This window comes from Artemia franciscana, chromosome 15, assembly GCF_032884065.1.
Source record: "Artemia franciscana chromosome 15, ASM3288406v1, whole genome shotgun sequence".
Taxonomy (NCBI): Eukaryota; Metazoa; Arthropoda; class Branchiopoda; order Anostraca; family Artemiidae; genus Artemia; species Artemia franciscana.
The window spans coordinates 42,828,891-42,849,399 of record NC_088877.1 but is presented as its reverse complement, the minus strand read 5'-3'; positions in this window follow the sequence as shown (position 1 = coordinate 42,849,399).

Here is a 20,509-nt window from a genome sequence, read left to right as displayed (position 1 = left end):
CGAACGTGGTAACCCGGCTCAATAGTAACCGAAACTCTAACAAGCGGAATTTTGATACCAATAGTTACATCAAAAGAATCGCATTTTAATGCTCATTTCAAATATATAAGTTCAAATATATTATTTCAAATATATAAGTTTCATCAAATTTAGTCTTACCCATCAAAAGTTACGAGCCTGAAAAAATTTCTCTTAATTCGTAAATAGGGGAAAACATTCTTAAAAGTCATAGAACCTTAACGAAAATCACACCGTCAGATTCAGCGTATCAGAGAACCCTACAGACCTTATTCTAACAGAAATTAAATGTTCTAGTGGCGTTTTTAACTGACCAAAAAACTGGAGGGCACCTAAGCCCCCTCCCACACATATTTTCCCCCAAAGTCACCGGATCAAAATTTTGAGATAGCCCTTCTGGTCAGCTTAGTCAAAAACCTAATAACTATGTCGTTGGGGACGACTTAATCCCCCTAAGTCCCCGAGGGAGGGGCTGCAAGTTACAAACTTTGACCATTGTTTACATGTAGTAATGGTCATTATGATGTGTACAGGCGTTTTCAGGGAACTATTTCGCGTTGGGTTGGAGATGAGTCGTGGGGAGGGGTTACGTGGGAAGACCTTTCCATGGAGAAATTTGCCATGAGGGAAGAGAATTTCCACGACGTGGGCGCAGGATTTTCTAGTATTACTTAAAAAAAATGAGAAAATAAATATAAAAAAATCACTGGAAGTAATGACCAGCATCAAAACTTAAAAACTTAACGTGTACAGACGTTTTCAGGGGGGACTTTTTCGCGTTGGGGTGGGCCAAGGGGAGGGGGTTAAATGGGAGGATCTTTCCATGAACGAATTTGTCATGAGGGAGGAGAATTTCCATGAAGAGAGCGCAGGATTTTCTAGCATTAGTATTTTTAGTAATTTCAACTATATATTCTACAGCCTTTGTGATTCAGGGGTCATTCTTAAGGAATTGGGACAAAATTAAAGCTATAGTGTAAAGTGAAATTGGAGGGCATCTAGGCCCCCTTCCACGCAAATATTTTCCCCAAAGTCACCGGATCAAAATTTTGATATAGCCATTCTGTTCAACTTAGTCAAAAACCTAATAACTATGTCTTTGGGGACGACTTAATCCACCCACAGTCCCCGGAGGAGAGGCTGCAAGTTACAAACTTTGACCATTGTTTATATGTAGTAACGGTTATTATGAAGTGTACTGACGTTTTCAGGGGGACTTTCGCGGGGTTACGTGGGAAGACCTTTCAACGGATGAATTTACCATAAGGGAAGAGAATTTCCATGACGGGGCGCAGGATTTTCTAGCATTACTTAAAAAAAAACAATGAGAAAATAAATAAAAAAAATAACTGGAAGTAATGACCAGCATTAAAGTTTAAAACGAACAGAAAATATTACGTATATAACGGGGTTCGTCCCCTCCACAATACCTTGCTCTTTACGCTAAAGTAATTTTAGTAATTTCAACTATTTATTCGACGGCCTTTGCGATTCAGGGGTCATTCTTAAATATTTAGGACAAAATTCAAGCTTTAGTGTAAAGAGCGAGGTATTGACGAAGGGGCGAACCCCCTCATATACGTCATATAAATACAGAAATATAGAATTTTGTTCCATGAATTAATTCGTAAGGTTTTTAGTTGCGTTTTTAAGTATTCAAAAATTGGAGAGAAACTAGACCTCTTCCCCCACCCCTTTCTTTATCAAAATCGTCCGATCAAAACTATGAGAAGGTCATCTAGAAAAAAAAATTAATAGACAAATTTCGTTTTTAATTATTCATGCGCGGGGAGCCAAAATCAAAATATACATTAATTCAAAAACATTCAGAAATTAAATTTAAAAAAAAGAAGTTTTTTAACTGCAAGTAAGGAGCGACATTAAAACTTAAAACGAATAGAAATTATTCCGTATATGAGAGGGGCTGTCCCCTACTCAGCGCCTCACTCTTTACGCTAAAGTTTTTTTTTAAGTAGAGTTGTGACAAAGAGACAAACTTTAGCGTAAAGAGCGGGGCGCTGAGGAGGGGACAACCCCTTTCATATTCGGAACAATTTCTGTTAGTCTAAAGTTTTAATGTCGCTCCTTGCTTGCAGTCTAGAAAAACTTTGTTTTATTTATTTAATCTAACATAGAATCACGGTACTCTCTGAGGTTCTACTAGGTTGGCTTGTTACATTATCATGAATCAGTATGCCAGAAGCCAGTTATATCAGGATTCAAATGAATGTAAAATAACGCTCACGGTCGATTTAATAGTAAAAATACAAAACATGTTTTCAAATTTACGCAAGGTTTGTGTTTCAGAGAAGAACTCATTATGCTTAACTTGACATTTTTAATCTATGCTTGAGCAGTAAGTATGTACATAATTAATATATATATATATATATATATATATATATATATATATATATATATATATATATATATATATATATATATATATATATATATATATATATATATATATATATATATATATATATATATATATACCTGTTTTGTTGCTTTTTGGCCCAGTTCAAAATAAATCAATAAATTAATGTTTATCTCTTTGCAAGGAACTCCCCAAATATTTATGATACATTATCAAATATAACCTAAATGTAAGCAAGAGAATTGGGACCTGATTCCGATCCCATCCCTAAAAATTCCGTGAGTTGCACAGATAATTCCATGATATACAGTAGTTTTCATGTTATTTATCCTGTTTCGGCTTTTTTCTTCGAAAATTTCTGTCTCTTTCCCTCTCAAGATGGATTTTTATGTATAGGCTAGAATGAAATTATCAGAAATAAAGCAGTAGCGTTTGCCAAAAACATCGCACTTACATTGACTCTGTACAATGCGAAATGTATCTCGATATATCTTCGATATATCGATATATCTATACGAGATATATCGATATATCTTCGATTAATGTATCTTCGATATATTTTCGATATATATGGACTATTTTTCCAGATTTGGGCAACTGATTCTTTTCGACCTGGTCTAGTCACCTTCACTCTTCTGAATTTGGAAAGTCAGGTCAAACAGCAGGTATACAGTAAAATTGATATGCTAATCTGCCCAAGCATAGGAGATACGGCAACTTCGTAAATGCTAAACAATTCAGTGAGAACATTTACGTCAGAAGACACCCTTAACTCAAAACCGAGAAAAGGTGTAGATACACGATTTTGGGATTGGAAAGCCGCAGGGTTCTTCGCTGTTATGCTATCCTTTTCTAACATAGAATCACGGTTCTCTCTGTGGTTCTACTAGGTCGGCTTGTTGCATTATCGTGATTCAGAATGCCGGAAGCCAGTTCTTCCAGGCTTCAAATGAATGTAAAATTTCACACATGGCCGATTTAATAGTAAAAATACGAAACATGCTTTCACATTCACGTAAGGTCTGTGTTCCGGATGAACTCATCATGCATAAACTGACATTTCGAATCTATGCTTGAACAGTATATATACACGTACGTAATATATATACATATATATATATATATATATATATATATATATATATATATATATATATATATATATATATATATATATATATATATATATATATATATATATTTACCCGTTTTGTTGCTGTTTGGTCCAGTCCAAATGAATCCATAAATTAATGTTTATATCTCTGCACGGTGGATTTAAACGATTTGAAATTATAAGTTCTAGTGCTCTTTTCATGGATCAGACACGATGGAATGGCTCCTTGACTCTACTACAACGCCAAATATGCCCCTGGATGCCCCATCTACATCCCAATGGCATCAGATCGAAATTTTAATGTACAGACTTTGTTCAAAATCGTTCAAGGGTCTATTAAGCATGAATCCAGTGTCAAGACAGCCACTGCAGCACAAGGGGCGAAAACCCTAAATTCTGTAAATTACACAGATGGCTTTAGTGGAAAAAGTAGGCTTGTTTGGTCATTGCGGATCAGCTGGCTTGGAACCCTAAGGGAAGAAAATATTCCCAAAGAGGACCTTAGAAATTGCGAGAGGGCAGAGGCAGGCGTACAAACTTCAATTCTCTGATTAACATAAAATTTCTTGACTGAAAACACAGTGCAAGTTTTTTCACAGCGAACTAGCGAAGAAATGAATAATGAAACTTTGTGGTCCTACGTGATCTGTGTATCTGCAGTATCTTGAGAACAGTTGGGGATCGAGATGAGACTTTCAGGGAGTGTTGAGGGGGTGAACGAGTTTAGGGTATGAGAGAGGAGCGTATGAGGATCGATCTGTAAAAATTTTGTGGTATAAGCACAAAAATGGAATTTTACACGTGAAGTAGACGGTAACATTTTGATAACGATCTGAAGCCTTCAGGAATTATTTATGGCGGCAAAAGGACTGCAAACTTTTAATTGGGTGAGGGAATGAGTGGCGCAAGAAAATCCTTATGAAGAGTATGACACTAGCCATTAAAGGGTTTAAGGGGACATCATCATTACTCTTATTTGTAGTATTTCCTGCTTATGTACAGTTTGAATTAGTTATACATTTTCAGTTCCGTTCAGTTTAGGCTTCATTTATTCAAAATAGTAAAATTTCTTATTTTTAAGCTTGATTTTGTCGTGAATTTTAATAAATGTTGGATTTATGTAACATTTATTACATGGTGGTAACTTCTATTCATTTTAGGTTTTAATATCGCTCTTGATTTTTCTTGGAAAAATTAGTTCGTTTATTTTTTATCCCTTCCTACTAAGTATAAAAGAGGCTTGAGTGAAAAATCATAAACAATGCAGGGGAGAGGAGAAATGTATTTTTCAAAAAAACATACCTTCCCCCAGAAGAACGGGATAGATTTTTAATAAAAATTATGAAATAAGCTTTTCTTCAAATTCTTGAGGCGACACCCCTGAGAAGGTGTGATCAATTAAACCTCGGAGACGACTTATTCAATCTTTTTTTTTTATCTGAGGAATTCCCTTCTATGTATACAGATATGTTAACAATTATAAACATTGAGTACAAATTTCTTATCAAGGCGATTTTAACCGAAAAAAAAATCAACCTTTTCTTTCTTTGTTTTATTCAGTTAACAGGCAAACCATCTTACTCTAAATGCTATTTTAAGATACGGACTGACTATGAAGATTATTTTGCTAAAACGAAATAAACCAGTTCAAGTCAATGACTCATAACCTACTTCAAATACTATTTCCTCATTCCAGCCAGTGTAAGGGGTCACCCATTATGTCACTTTATATACACCAAAGACATGGGAACAGGGTCAAAGATATCAACATTCGGGCCGAATTCACTTGGCCTGGATTTACACTCCAGATGTCAGCATATTTGGAGGGGGGGCAGGATTAACAATGGAAACGATCTTCATAGTCACTTTTCGACAAATCATTACAAAGAAGGACATATTTTTCCTTAATTTAGAAGCTTGGAGGGGGCTGTTCAAACCTAAAATGCTCCCAGTAATGGTCTATATGAGTATATATCTATATGAGTTGGAGGGGGCTGTTCAAACCTAAAACGCTCGCAGTAATGGTCTATATCAGTGTATTCGCCTGTTGGTCACCAAACAACTGTGTAGATTCAGGTAGAACTAATGTCTGGAATAAAGCAGAACTTAATAAGGGGGGAGGGTTATTCGTATATGCCTAAAGTGTATACAAGAGTAAAATGGAAAACGCGGATACTTAACGGAAATAAAACGACATTAACGGCAAAACATAAAAGATAATAAAATCAGGAAATGCCGAGAGGAAAACTGTGTACACCTTCGACAAACAATGTGAAGCCCCTTATAATAGTGCCACAGTAATTTACAATGGAATAATCATTGCAAAGGGCATTGTTTAGCGAACCAAGGAAGATTTCAACAGCAATAATTTCCAAAAGTTTATTTTATCAGGAAACGTGTTGATAGGAATCAATTTTGGCTAACAACGAGATTTTTATTTGATGACATGCCTTTTGCCAATACAGTATTTAAACTTCGGGAGTGTTTGTTGCGAGAGTGAAATCTCACAAGCTGTTTTTTCCTATTCCAAAGGTTCATTTATTCAAATATTGTATAGCGAACAGTGGCTATGACTAGTATTTCAAATAATTAGAGATACTAAGCAGAGGTGTAGCTAGAGGTTCCTTGTTGGGGGGCACAAAAGTAGCCCAGAGAGACAACTCCTTGGGTGGCGAAAATGCCATATAAGTGAAAATGTCTTGTTGCATTGGACAAATGTTAGGCAGTTCAAAAAAATGATCTTAGAAAACGTGTCCCAACCAGAAAAAAAATCCAGACTTACTCCAGAAAAATGTATGGGGGAACTCGTAAAGGTCGTGTAAAATACGCGACCCTCTGTCGCGTATTTGACAGTTTTGAGCTTTTTTTTTAGCAAAAGTGGCCTCATTTATCAAGGGAAGAGACATTCACAGGGGTTAGGAGCCCCCCCCCCCCTAAACCGTTTTATTACTGTACTCCTCTCAAAAAAAATCCTAGATACGTAAAGTTCCGGATGCATGCTTTTACTTGCTTTTAGACTGACCGATTAGAAAGAACGTGTATTTGAAAATTCCTTTGAAAGGTAATTCCCCGTAAAACCTTTATTATGTAAATTTTCTTTAGGACAAACCAAAATTTTATAAAATCAAATGTATTTGACACTCGTATCAAAAGAGGAGTCATTTTCAATATTCAGAAAAACGAAAATTTAGCGAGATTTTAAGCTTTAATCCTTTACAGACAAGCCCTCCTCCAAGCCTGGGATGTTAAACCCTCCTTTTTTATTTTGGACCAAATGAAATGGGAAAAACCCAGATAGCCTTATTTTTCGAAAATACTACTAGTACTACTAATAACTCACTGCAGCACCAAGCCGCCTGAGGCCAACACAGCTACGCACGCTCCTCCTCCAACCTAATCTATTTAAAGCCTCCCTCTTTACACCCTCCCAGGAAGTTCCCATTTCCTTTAAATCCTTATTTATGACATCCTCCCAACCCAGACAAGGACGACCTGCTTTCCGTGTAGCCCCAGACGGTTGGCCAAAAAGGACACCGTCTAAAATATACAGTAAGCAGCTATTTATTTACCTGTTAAGGTAGGAGGAAAGACCCCCCCCCTCATCCCCAAGAAATTCATTCCGATATACGTGCCTAGATTTTTCTATTAAACATCTTAATCCCAGGTTCACTAAAGAGCAGTATTCACTTATCCCATTAATTTCGGTTACTATATCAAGAAATTATTTGAAAAAAAATTAAACGTAAGGAGGGAACTAATCAATTTTTCTATAAAAAAAAGAGCCGATGATAAATGTATGACAAAATCTTAATTAATTAATTATGTTTTATTTTAACTAAATCTTAATTAATTATATTTAATGATTAAATATTAATTATGTCGAGGAAGATAAATGTACGATATGATGATAAATTTATTTCATTGAACAGCAAATCACAGAACACTTGGGCAATGTAAAAATCATGTGTGAACCAAACAGCAACTAAAATTACTCATTGATGAAAGCGACGGATATTACCTATTGCAGATACCAGCTTTTACATGAGTCTAAACACAGAATATAAAATATTAAATAATAAATAAAATAATATAATAAATAAATAAACAATGAAGTCATGGAGAGATCCACAACTCACTTCTCGATGGTATCTAACTTTCAAGAAGATCATTTGGCTAAAATATACAGTAAGCAGCTATTTATTTACCTGTTAAGGTAGGAGGAAAGACCCCCCCCCCCTCATCCCCAAGGAACTCATTCCGATATACGTGCCTAGATTGATGTGTATATATCAAATTTATACTTTTCCACAGCGGAACTCTCATCAATGGGAAATCCTGTATTTATAAATGAATAAATTAGAAATCTAGACCCCCTTTAAAGTGGGTCAAAAATGAATAAGGTCATGCCCAGAAAGCGTGATCAAATTTCGAACTAAGTCAATAATTAAGCATATGCAAAGCTTAGACAGACACATCAAAGCAGCATCAAACACATGTTTATTCCACCCCTGAGACTAATTTTGACAACCCCTTAGAACAAAACATAAATTATTTATATGTGTGAATGTCTGAAAATACCCGAACTCAGCATATTGACCCATTTCGATAGACACACAATCTCGGCTTGCAGAGGGTAGAGACGGAAGCCATGAAGTTTTATGGCTTAATTTTCTTGAAGGGATTTAGTGTGTAATTTAAAACTGTGTATTATGAAAAACGAATTCATTAGATTATCTACATACTCTTTGCATGGGGATTCCCCTCCCTTATGTTCATGTTACACTTGAACAAAAATATTACTTATTATATATATTAACTAAAAAGAATGTTAAATTCAAATAGGAATGGGGATAATAAGCAAGATACAAACTAGACCTCATGTACCAAGTTATGAAGCGTTGCAGTAACTATGACGGTTCACAGTTGCGGAACAACACAAGCGAGAAACAATGTCTATGAAATTGGACTCAAATCCTCAAAAGACACAGCTAAGACCACAGAGGTTCGATCACTGTAGAGATATAAATTTCTTTACAGTGGATTCGACTCGTCCACAAAGCCGTGTCTTCATTGGGGCTTTTACAGGCAAGTTCGTCGCACCCGCTTACTTTATCTGGCAGCTCCAGTCTCCATTGATGGTTTTTAAGGCTGACAAGGTAAAATAGGAGCAATTGAAGTGTTTTTTTTTTCCGAAAAAGTAAAATCCAGTGAACGACAAGCTGCCTTCGCTTGGTCGACTTCGCCTGAAAAGGTCATATTGGAGAAAATGCTTAACTGTATCTGTTGACCAGGTTTTGTTGTGAAAGAATTCTTCCAAAACCGCCTAGTAATTAGGATTATAAAAAAGTTTCTACAATTTTATACTGCCTCCTCTCATAGAGGTTGGGTCAGGTACAGACAGCAGTGCAACTATGATCATAGACTTTACTTCCCACCAACCCTGGTTTGGATACGGTTTTCTCTTTGGTGCCAATGTTTATAACGAGAATTCAGGAGCATCCCGTGCGAACTCCGGGGCTCGCATCGGAGACAGATCTACTCTTCTTCTAGACATTCTGACGACAAGGAAATAGGAGTTCGTCCATTTCCTCCCTCAACAAATGATGTTTTGTCAGCATGACTTGACATAAATGACATTAGCTCTTACTATCCATGATGTTTCGTTACTATGCAACCACCTCTGTTACGTAACCTAAGAAGAAGAACCCCTCTATACCGACTGGATAAGAAGCTCACTGCAAAAGATCTATTAAGGCCCATCAAGTTTGGTTAAAAACCAACAGACCATCGTGGCAGCTTAAAAGGTCCAAATGCGTAGACTTTTAAAAGAAGTAATAGTTTCCTCGAAAATCGTTGAAGCTTTAGCAAGCTTTAGAAGAGCTTTTCTTCATTTCAAGATCACCAATATAAAAGAAAATCGAAGCTCGATCTCATGACATTGCCGAAGAACAGACCGCTGATCGATAACCAACGAAACCAGTCGTGTTGTTCCGTAGCGCTATTACCTAAGTAAGTAAATGTAACCACAAAAACAGGTGAAATTTAACCGCTATCCTTAAGTCAAATAATATTCAGTTCCATAGGGTGCGAAAAACGGGATGTAGGCTTAGAACCCAACCTCCTTCTAACTGTCCGAATTTTCGTAATGTGTCCAATTGTGTAAAAAAATGTGTGTACATGTTTAGGGGGGGGGGTCTAAAGAATATATAGATAACAGAAATTAACTACAAATCTACACAACCTCGATATATTAGGCAGATACCTGGGCCAGATAACAACCACCCTCTGTACCTAGCTGCAAAGGGGGTGCCCCGAAACCAGCAAAATCTTAAATCATTCAACAATCTAAATATTTATCTGACATAACTTAAATTTTCTGTTAAGGGTGCTTTTGTCTTATAGCCACCACAATCAAATTCTTTAAAAAAGTGAAGTTTGGTTATTACTAATGAAATAAAAAAAGATATGATGAAAATATGATACTTTAGCAACAAAATTATGACAACTGTAACAAAGAATTATGGAAGGGGAGCCTCCCAGACCGCATTATATTAAACACGTAACCTAAACTAACCTAATCAAAATACCAACTAAATATTTAATTAAAATATAGCTACAATGTAGTTTCCAACCGAGCCGAAGCTATATTGTCTGGTATAAAGACCATGAAAACCGGTTATTGTCTTATGTTCGCGATGATACAAGATCTTGAGCGTGGTGGCTATAAGACACAAGTATCTCTGTTGAATTGCTTCTTGCCCGAAGAAATGGCCTATTTTCTTTCTACCTACCCCATAGCAGCATCCTGACCATGCCTATATTCAAATAGCTTGTACTTTAGGCTGTAAAAAGGAAAACTACCATCAAGTAAAACACAAAAATATAAAACCAATCCTGATAAGAGGATTCAAATACTATCTTACCCTTCCTTTCCACCCTCGCAATATCAATTAATTTAATTCTGAGGGATGATAGGCGCCCGCATCTCTTATATAGGCATAACCAATTTATCTAAATTGCTAAAGTAACGAATGTAGTTTCCGGCACAAGCTTTGTAGTGAAAAATTTAAAGGACAACGCCTATTTGTTTTACTTTTTTGCCTGCTTGAAGATTTTTCAAATCGTAGGCATGATTAGGCCTGCACAGACCTAGGCCTAATAATTAAAGAAGCTTTGTTCCTTCTATATATAGAATAGCACCTTGGGATGGGCACCTGCACCCCCTCCTTTTAAAGCTTATTGCTTGGTAATCATATTATTTTATTAGCACATGATCTCTCGAGAGGGAGATTATGGGAGACGAAAATGTGAATTTAAAATGAAGTTAAAATTGTAAGCTAGTTCAGTAGTTTTCCACCAACTCAATAAAATTTTTTAGCTATAGGCTTTGGATGAAACAGGAATGAATCTACAACTCAGGGTGACAATTCAAAAAAAGTTAAGTTTCTCAGAGATAAGCAAAACCACAGTGGAATATAAATAAAATATCATTGAAAACATTATACCCCGGTTAATAGATATAGCATGCATATTATACAGCCTAGCAAGAATTTCACTGTTTTCTTTTTTATTTAGGCCTATTCTTAAGGCTATATCTGGTAGCATCCGGTGGAGGGGGGGGGGGTGCACTGTCAGAAAAGTGGGCATAAGTCCAGAATTGGGGCCATTGAGAATGAAACAAATTAAAAAAAACAATGGTTGCTTCATAATATTCAGAAAAAATGTAGATAATGCATTTGGAACGCACTTCCAACGTACGTTACCCCCCCCCCTCTTAATATGAAAATTTATAGGCCAAATTATATATTTTGCATGCATCACTCTTGTTTCAATCCGTGTACCTTGTTGTACCCATAAAATGAATTAACGCTGAAGAAATCAAAAAACAGAAAAATATAATTTGGGCTATAAATTTGCAAATTAGAGAGGGGCAGTGGTCTATACATTTGCACATTAGAGGGAGAATGGTATATAAATTTGCATATAAGGGGAGGGGGGTAAAGTGTATTGGAAGTACATTTAAAATTTATTAACTACAATTATTCTGTATAGCCTGTTATGAAACAAGAATTTCTTCTTTTTTCCGTGTTTCCTTCTCAACAGCCCCGAATCTAGGCTTACAACAGATATAATACTAGGCCAGTAATATTAATTGTTTATCACATTTCCTTCTGAAATGACCAGCCATTAGCCTATATACCCTAGGAAAATAATAAAAGACGCCCCCCTTCAAATTTATACATTCTTGAAATAGTAAATAAACATTCCTGAAATAGCCAAAAAGACTTACGAATCCATATCCTCTCGATTTTCCAGTCTGTCTATCTGTAATAACGACTGCCTCTTCTATATCACCATAAACTTCAAAATGAGACCTCAAACTCTGATCTGTTGTATGGTAAGGTAGACCTCCTACAAATATTTTTGTAAAAGTTGTATCCTTTTGAGAAAGTCCTGGTAAATCTGATGGAGATCCTGGAGTCGATGCAGGGGTGAGAGCTTGAAGTGGGGCTCCAGGCATAAGCATTTTCGCCTACAAATATCACAGATAATTTCAAACAAATTCGAACTATTCAACCTTTCCTTGAACAAGGTACGATGACAACTGATTTTTTTTGGATGAATCCAGCATGGACAGCGCAGAGCACAAAATACGCGGTGGGAGGAGCTAAAGGCGATTATAGAAATCCCTTAGAAATGCTATATATTGTAAATAATAAAATACAAAAAATATTGGTAATTATGAATAAAAAGTTTAACCGCAAGCGTGTGAAAAGGTAAATGATAAGGCATATAATCACCCAAACATTCAAAATTAATTAGAAAAGTGCAAGCAGGGACGGATCCAGGTTTTTTCTTTAGCAAAAGGGGGGGGGGGCATTTTACTCCGATAAGCTTGTGAACAAAGAAATACCAGCAATTTATAGGGAACCTCAACGATTATACGCCGTAGCTAGGTTGTGGAAATGATCATAAATTTAACCTAAAATCTGCTGAGGGTTAAACTTCTAATAAATCTCTTGAGATTAAAATGATGTAATGATATTAATACAAAAACCAGTAGCTTATAGAAACCAACCCGTCATAAAAAAATGAAAAGCTGTTCACCCTCTACGAAAAATATGATGTTTAGTATGGCAACATGATATTATCCCAAAATCCACCATTACATTAGGGAGGGGGTGCCCTCCGCGCCCCCACCTGGTTCTGCCATTGAATGCAAGTTACTTATGTATTATGCCGCCAACACTCAAGGAGTGAACTTAATCCTAATCAAAAATACCAAAACATGATGCAAATATAATACTTTAGAAACAAATTTGGGATACACATTTGCACATTAGGAGGGAGAATAACCTCACCTAACCCCCTCCCCCTAATTTGATAATATATATAACTCAATTTATATAATTCCAATGTATTCTCTCACCCGCCCCCTTGTATTCTACTGAGAGTAAGCAAATTGTTACAGGCAGATAAAACCGGTTTTGTCTTGGGTTTTAAACGCCGTAAACTTTAGTGTTGGTGGTATAATACATATAAATACCAAGTGCATTAATGGAATTACTTCCCTAAGTCTGGGCAACGATTCCCACATAAGCAGGGCCGTTCGCAAAATTTGGTTTTGAGAGGGTGGATTTGAATTAAAGAAAAAGTTTACTTATGTCTACGGGTTAGCGGAATCGTTTCATTTTCTCTTGGCAGTCTTTTGCATAAGCTCTTAAGCCTTAAAAGTGGGTAAGTGGTGTAAGCGGAAGCCCAATGACACCTACCTGTGACCAGGGGGGCCAAATCATGAGCCCGAATGACAAAGAACTTTTGAGTTCTAGGGAGGTGAGTAATTTTGGTGTTTTTTTAAGCCTAGGAGGATATATAAGGAGCAATTCCCCCCACTTCCAAACAGACACACCTGCATATGACCTAGCTTTTACAGCAGCCAAATCCTTGAAGGCACTTAAGCGCCCAGCAGAATTTATGTAAGGCTCTGGATCTGAACTTGTATTTTTGTAGTTTATTGGCTTTGATTTCTCATTTAATTTATTTTAACTACAAGACAATTGGAACATTACAATTTATCGTGTAGCATTTATCTTCATACCAATATCATAGCAGGATTGAAGATTCGACTTGTATTCTCCAAAGGTTTGTATTCAGGCTAATAGTTTTTGTTTTGTTTTTTGTCAATGGTAAAAAAAACCAAATGAACCGCTAATACTGCTCTGGCACGTTAGACTTTCAGAGGGTTATTTTTAGCAAAGCTTAAGACTTGATCAGGCTATTCCCATAATTCTTATTTTGGAGGAGGGGCGCTATTGGGGGGCAAGAGGGATTTCCCTCCACCAACAGAGTGGAAAAAAATATTATATATCCAATGCCCCTTGTTCCTGCGGATGTGGATCTCTCTTTAAAGAATTGTGACAAAAAGTCAAACATTAGCGTAAAGACCAATAACTGAGGAAGGCGGATCCCCCCTGATACATGGAATAATCCATAATCCCAATTTTCTAATCTAATGGCCATCTCCAATTTCTTGATCGGATAGCTGCCTTTGGGCAAGCCATTAGCTGCCCTCTGATCTTTTGGGTCGCTTGAAAAGGCCACCAAAAGTTTTTATTTCTGTTTAAATGAGCCCTCTCTTGATCTTCTAGGACGCTTTGCTCGATACCATCACCCACAAACAATAAACCTCTTTGCATTTTGGGAATGTTTCCCCCCTTTTCAAAAAGTTAGCAAATATTCTCAGGCTTGTAGTTTGACAGGCAACATTGAACTTAATAAATTTATATATTTTGAATCAGAATAACAAGCCAATTCTTTTGTTGCATTAATTCTTATTAAAATTCCATTTTTAGAGCTTCGGTTGTTATTGGGCCGATTTGTTTCTTACTTACAATTGGTTACCCCGAATTGCTTGAGAAAAGACGCACTAGAAACAATTACACTTTAAGTAATTCTACTATCACCCAATGGCGCAGTGGTGACAACTGGAGGGGTGTATCTACCCCTCCCAATTTTTGAAAAAAAATTGGCACATATTTACTGAAATAAAACAAAATTGCCCTCCCCCCTAGAATTTAAAAATAAGTTTCTTTTTCTGTATATTTTTGTAAATTGAAGCCAATGAAAAAGCAAACATTAAGGCCCTTTTCCCCAAATTTTGAATATTCTCTTTTTCTTAATTTCATTATAAGTCATCGGAAATGCCACCCGCCCAGATTTTTAAAATTCATTGTTTCGTATCTTGAATTGAAAAAAAGTCAAGCAAAATCCTTGCCCCTGATTAATTTTCGTCGCTTGGTGCCACTGCTACCCCCCTCCTGTGTCTTCTAGGAAAACAGGGATAATGCTCAGATCTAGCTTTAGCATAAGGGTGGCAGTCCGTACTAAATCAAGTACGTTCAAAAAGGGCCTTCGAGATGCAATAATTCCCAAAATGAAATCAACTCTTTTTAGTCATTTTTGTTTGCCCCGTTAACTGCAGAAGTCAGCAGCTTGTATTTTACCATTTTTACCTTCTTGTATTCTACTATTGGTACAGAGGATGTTTCTTGACTTCTCAATATTGGTAGTCAAAATCTTTACATTATACCATTGAAAATTATTCATTTTAGCTTAATGCTATGCAAATATGCTGAAGACATTCAATAATACATGTTTTCTCTGCAAGATACCATTTGATCAAATGCTGACTTGATAAAGCACCCTGACTAGGAACTTATACAAGTGGGTGACCTTGTGACCGGCATTTCCTAAAAAAAAAATTGATACAATAACTGTTTCCTTAAATTCAAGTATTTTCATGAAGTTAAATAGATAAACTACTTCTCAATCTCCCCCTTCCCATAATAATAGGACAACCAAAATCAACTAATGCATAGGAGACTGACTTTGTCCCTCTGATCTAGATGGACATGAAATAATTTTTTATTTTATTTTTTAAACTGAGAGTATGGAGGGACATCAAAACCTAATACGAATAAAAATTATTCCGTCTATGAAAGGGGCTGTCCCCTCCTCGCCCGCTCTTTGCGCTGAAGTTTTTATTGTTTTAAAAACACAGTTGCGAGAAATAGTCAAACTTTAGCGTAAAGAGCGAAGCGTTGAGGAATGGACAGTCTCTTTCACATGCGGAATATTTTCTGTTTGTTTTAAGTTTTAATGTCGCTCCTTACTTTCAGATAAAGAAACCTGTTTTTTTATTTAATTTCTGGACGTTTTTGAATTAATGCAGGTTTTAATTTTGGCTCACTGTACATGAATAATTGAAAAGAAATTTGCATATTAATTTTACTTTTTTTGGGCTAAATGCCTTTCCCAAATTTTTATCGGATGATTTTGAGAAAAGGGGGAGGGGGCATAATTGCTCTTCAATTTTTGCTTCCTTAGAAAGTGCACTAGAACTTTTAATTTCATTTGCTAAAATTTTTATTAGTAATAAATGTACGTAAATTACGAATTAACTTGCATAACAAACTTCTACATTCGCTATTTTTATTACATGTATGAGGGGGTTCACCCTCTCGTCAATAACTCTCTTTTTTAATGATGATAGAAGGTAATAAGCTTACCTAAGCTATGGATGTCAGGTGACATCCTTAGCTTAGGTAAGCTTATTACCTTCTATCATCATTATGTATGAAAGTCAGGTTGGCCTCAGAGAATATATAACTCTCTTTTTTGCGCTAAAGTTGGAATTTTGTTTCAATTCTGTAAGAATGACCCCTGAATCAAAATTCAGGATTTAATTAGAATAAATAGCTCTTATAAAAGTACTAAAAACAACTTTATTGTAAAGACCGAGTTATTGAGGAGGGGACAAACCCCCTCATTTAATTAATTTTTGATTGTTTTTTAAATAATGCTGGGAAATCCGGCACCTCTTCATGAAAAATTCCTTGATAAAAGGATCATCCCAAGTAGCCATCTCCTCCTGACTTCCCCCCTACCAGAAAAAATTCCCCCTTAAAACATCTGTATGCTTCACAATAACCAATGCTATACATGTAAACAATGGCCAGAGATCACAACTTGCAGCCCTTCCCCCGGGGACTGTGGGGAATTAAGGCATCCTCAAATATATGGCTATTAGACTTTTCGACTATGCTTAACAAAATAGCAATCTCATAATTTAGATCGGATGAATTTGGGAAAAAGCTGAGTGTGGGAGGGGGCCTAGCTGCCCTCCAACTTTTTTAGTCCCTTAAAAAGGGCACAAGAACTTTTTATTTCCGTTCCAATGAGTGGGGTTCTCTGATACACTGAATCTAATGATATGATTTTCATTAAGATTCTATTACTTTTAGAGGCGTTTCTCCCTTCTTGGAAAATAAGGCAAAGATTCTAAGGCTCGTAACTTTTGATAGGTAAGACTAAACTTATATATATATTTAAAATCAGCATAAAAATCCAATTCTTTTGATGTATCTATTGGTATCAAAACTCCGTTATTTAGAGTTACGGTCACTATTGAGCCGGGTCGCTCCTTACTTATAGTTTGTTACCATGAACTGTTTGATTTTGATTCGCCCCTTTAATGATTATTATCACCAGTTTCTTACAAGTAGTCTGACCTGTAGTCCTGACCAGACGTAGTCTTTCAAACAGTTCGTGGTAACGAACTGTAGTAAGGAGCGACCCGGCTCAATAGTAACCAAAACTCTAAAAAATGGAATTTTGATACCAATACCTACATCAAAAGAATCGCATTTTAATGCTGATTTTAAATATATAAGTTTCATCAAGTTTAGTTTTACCCATCAAAAGTTACGAGCCTGAGAAAATTTGCGTTATTTCAGAAAATAGGGGGAAACGCCCCCTAGAAGTCATAGAATCTTGACGAAAATCACACCATCAGATTCACCGTATCAGAGAACCCTACTGTAGAAGTTTCAAGCTCCTATCTACAAAAATGTGGAATTTTATATTTTTTGCCAGAAGGCAGATCACAGATGCGTGTTTATTTGTTTTTTTTGTTTTTTTTTCCCAGGGGTGATCGTATCGACCCAGTTGTCCTAGAATATTGCAAGAGGGCTCATTCTAACGGAAATGAAAAGTTCTAGTGCCCTTTTTAAGTGACCAAAAAAATTGGAGGGCACCTAGGCCCCCTCCCACGCTAATTATTTTACCAAAGTCAACGGATCAAAATTCTGATAGCCATTTTATTCAGCGTAGTCGAAAAACCTTATAACTTTGTTTTTGGGGACGACTTACTCCCCACAGTCCCCGTGGGAGGGGCAACAAGTTACAAACTTTGACCAGTGCTTACATATAGTAATGGTTATTGGGAAGTGTACAGGCGTTTTCAGGAGGATTTTTTTGGTTGGGGGAGGGGTTGAGAAGAGGAGGATATGCTGGGGGAACTTTCCATCGATAATTTGTCATGGGGGAAGAAAATCTCCATGAAGGGAGCGCAGGATTTACTAGCATTATTTAAAAAAAAACAATGAAAAAATAAATATCAAAAAGTTCTTTCAGCTGGAAGTAAGGAGCAGCATTAAAACTTAAAACAAACAGAAATTATTACCCATTTGAGGGGCTCACCTCCTCCTAATACCTTGCTCTTTACGCTAAAGTATTTTTAGTAATTTCAACTATTTATTCTACGGCTTTTGTGATTCTTGGGTCATTCTTAATGAATTGGGATAAAATTTAAGCTTTAGTGTAAAGAGCGAGGATATGACAAGGGGGCAAACCCCCTCATATATGTAATAAAAATATGAGAATACAAAAGTTCTTTACGTAAGCTAATTTATAAGTTACGTAAATCTTTTACTAATAAAAATATTCGTAAAAAATTAAAAATTCTAGTTGCCTTTTTAATTAACCAAAAAATCGGAGGGCAACTAGGCTTCCTCCCCCGCTCTTTTTTTCTCAAAATCATTCGACCAAAATTATGAGAAAGCAATTTAGCCAAAAAAAAAAATGCAAATTTTGTTTTAATTATTCCTCAGCGGAGAGCCATAATCAAAACATGCATTGATTCAAAAACGTTCAGAAATTAAATAAAAAAAAAACAAGTTTTTTTAACTGAAAGTAAGTAGCGACATTAAAACTTAAAACGACCAGAAATTACTTCGTATATGAAAGAGGCTGCTTCCTCATCAACGCCCCGCTCTTTACGCTAAAGTTTTTTACTGTTTTAAAAAGAAGAATTGAGAGAAAGAGTCAAACTTTAGCGTAAAGAGCGAGGCGTTGATGAGGAAGCAGCCTCTTTCATATACGAAGTAATTTCTGGTCGTTTTAAGTTTTAATGTCGCTCCTTACTTTCAGTTAAAAAAACTTGTTCTTTTTTATTTAATTTTTTGGAATAAGAACTGAACTTACAATTAGTTTGAAACCGAGGGCAATCCACATTCCACCTCCTGGTTCATAGCCTGGAGTGTCACTAGTTCCACCCCACCTGGCCCACTTCCACCAAATCATACCGAAACAAACTTACCACCATAATTGGCACGCTTTCAGCAACGTTTTCAGCAAAATAGTCTGATCTATAATGGCATATCCGGTGGCCTGTGGATAAGAGCTGCGTAGCTTAACCATCATTTATTATTTAAAAAAATTGGAGAGCTTAACAAAAAATGGCTTTACAACTATTTATTGAACCGCGTTAGTAAATTTTCCGTTTAATGACTTCTCAGAGCAGTACCTTAAATTAAACGATTCAACTTGGTGCCCTTAGTTAACTATTGCTCTTCCCAGACCCGTAGTTTGGGAGGGGGCTTCAGATTATCCTCCCCATTATCTCAAAATCTTTTAAATTTTGGAATAATTTCATATATTGGCTATTACATCCGGTTCCAAAAATTTTTCAGGTTCTTAACAAAAGAAAACTTTCGAATCGTTTTTTTTTGTCATTTATTGAAATGATTCCATCTCCAAGGGATAGAAATATTATTTTTAATTTTAGGGTCCTGTTTACTTTTTTTCACTTCAAACTATTGACCCTGTTTTTCTTTTTAACAGTCATAAGTACTACTTCAGAATGTTTCTTACAGTGGCGTAATTAGGGGGGGGGGGGTGAAACGCACAAGGAAGAGAGAAGAAAAGAACAAACAAAAAACAGAGGATAGCTTCTAAAGTATGTTAAATCAAAAAAAAATATTACTGAAATTAAGGAGCAAAATTAAAACTTAAAACGAACAGAAATTATTACGTATATGAAGGGGGTTACCTCCTCCTTAGAACCTTATTCTTTACACTAAAGTTTTTTAGTAATTTAAAAAAGATTCTACACGATCCTTGTGTTTCAGGAGTTATCGATAGGGAACTGGGACAAAATTCAAACTTTAGTGTAAAGGGCGATGTTTTGAGGAGGCAACCCTTCATGTACGTAACAATTTCTGTTCGTTTGAAGTTTCAATATTGCTCGTTACTTTCAGCTGAAAAAACTTGTTTTTTTAATTTAATTTCTAACAGTTTTTTAAATAATCCCAAGAAATCTGACCCCATCTCCAAGGAGAAATACCCCCCCCAAGGAAATATCCTCTAGACAATTCTAACCAGATGAAAATTTACCCAGGACAATTATCCTTAACAACTCTATGCGTAAAATTGAGACGGAAAAGAGAAAGCAAGACATATAAAAAGAGTTTGGTGTACTAATTCTTGCAAATTCCCCTTGTGTACAATTTCCCCTGACGAGTTCACCCCCTGGAAACTTCCCTTCCCTTGGAAAATTCTCCATTGAAAAAATCCCCAGCAGAAAATTCCTCCCTCCACCCTAAAATGTATGCATACTTCCCAATAACAAATACTACGCGTAAACAATGGGCAAATTTTATAACTTAAAAGTCTTTCCCCTGGGGCTGTGGGAGGGGGTCATCTTATTTCCAAAGGCACAGTTATTGGGTCTTTCAACTAAGATGAACAAAATGGCTATCTCAAATTTAGATTGACAATATTTGGAAAAGGGGGGTGGGGAGGAGGCCTAGTTGTCCTCCAATCTTTTTTATTTGCCTAAAAACGGCACTAGAACATTTAATTTCCACTCGAATAAG